Raw genomic sequence first — 2,030 nt, 5'->3', positions numbered from 1 at the left:
CGTGAGATCAGAGTCTTCGTGGTATAGGCTAGAATTGATGGCGGCATTCAAGAGAATCCGGAAGGTCTAACCTTGTTTGTGGTATTCTGAGTAGGATTCAATGATTGAATGACTGTGACGAGCTTCAAACTCCTGAGGGCGGGGCGTTAGTGACAGTCGCAAAAGAATCACTGGATTCTATTCTGGCCTGATCGAGAACCGACAGATGGATAGCCGTGCCGTGACAGGTTGCGTTGAACATTTCCACTGAGAGGATGGGAGGTAGCCACTGACAACGGTGAAACCCTTGCATAAGCTTGCCATGGAAAGGAGTAAGAAGGATTGGATGAAGACAGTAGGAAAGCAGAGAGACGGAAGGGACCAAGCATCTTCATACGCTTATCTGAAATTCCCACCAATGAATTACATAAGTATCTCTATCTTTATCTTTATGTTTTATTCGTATATCACCCATATCCATTTGAGTTTGCCTGACTAAGATTTACAAGGTGACCATAGCTTGCTTCATACCAACAATCTCTGTGGGATCGACCCTTACTCGCGTAAGGTTTATTACTTGGATGACCCAGTACACTTGCTGGTTAGTTGTGCGAAGTTGTGTTATTGCCATGGTATTGAACACCAAGTTTTTGGATTCATTACCGGGGATTATTTGATTTGTAAAAAGTATTGATCACAATTTCGCGCATGTCACAGGCCTAACTCTCGGGTTTTTTTTTTTGCTGGGGATGAAATTTTCGCATCCACGCGTACGCGCCACGTACGCGTGCGCGTGGATGGTCGAAAATGCTAGAAGCGTGCGTACGCGCGATGTACGCGTACGCGTGGATGGTGCTCTGTTTTTTCAAAAAAAAATTTCCAAGTTCTTGCACCAAACCAAGCATTTTAACCCTCCAAACAACTAGCGAAACACCATAAAACCGTATTCAACATGCTAAAATACTAATTAAACTCAACAAACAAAACAAAACATGAAATCAAACCTATTCTACCAATATTTACAAAAGAGAAAAATGAAAAGAGTTTACCATGGTGGGGTGTCTCCCACCTAGCACTTTTGTTTATTGTCCTTAAGTTGGACTTATGGGGAGCTCCTCTCCAGGTGGCTTGTGCTTAAAGTCATCTTGGAACATCCACCAATGCTTGAGTCTCCAATAAGCTCCAATCTTCAAAATTACTATCTTCAAGCCTTGATGGAGTTCTCCACAAACTATGAGGTCCCGAAGTTGATTCTCATGTATTTCCGGATCCCATATCTTGTTTCCACACCCATCTTCAAGTTGATTATCATTATTCCATGCGGGTGGTAAACAAGGTGAACTCTCATTGAAGTGACCAAACATCATCCTAGTCCCAAGCAATCTAGTTTTACACCAACCCTTGCTATTAGGCCTTGAGTTACAATGCCAACCATTAACCATCTTCCTTACTCTTAAAGCCACAAATATGTCTAAATTGACCATCTGTCTCAAGCAAACCATATTCAAGGGGAATAATAAAGCTTAAGTATAAGAAATTTACCCACTTGAATGAAAGAATGGATGGTGGTGGCTTGGAGAGAGGTATTTCCAATGTCCTTGGAAGCTTTACTCCCTTGTGATTTTCCTTGATTATCTCCACCTCTTTACAAACTTCTTCCTTCTCAAACCATTGTTCATCAATCTCATCTAACTCTTCTCCATCACTTAAATCATAAATAGGAGGAAGAGAGAAATATACCTCCAGATTTCTTTCTATCTCATTGGGCGAAGATTCTTCAAACTCAAAGGATTTTTCACCAAGAAGGTTAGATGCATGATCTTCATCACCAAGGGAGCTCAATTCTTGCTTCATTCCTTCTACGGCTTCATTCAAACTTTGTTTTGGAGGTTGTGTACTGATGAGCGGATAATTTATACGCTTTTTGGCATTGTTTTTAGGTAGTTTTTAGTGTGATCTAGTTACTTTTAGGGATGTTTTCATTAGTTTTTATGCTAAATTCACATTTCTGGACTTTACTATGAGTTTGTTTATTTTTCTGTGATTTCAGA

Source organism: Arachis duranensis, chromosome 7 (genome assembly GCF_000817695.3).
Source record: "Arachis duranensis cultivar V14167 chromosome 7, aradu.V14167.gnm2.J7QH, whole genome shotgun sequence".
NCBI lineage: Eukaryota > Viridiplantae > Streptophyta > Magnoliopsida > Fabales > Fabaceae > Arachis > Arachis duranensis.
Note: the sequence above shows the minus strand (reverse complement) of the source record.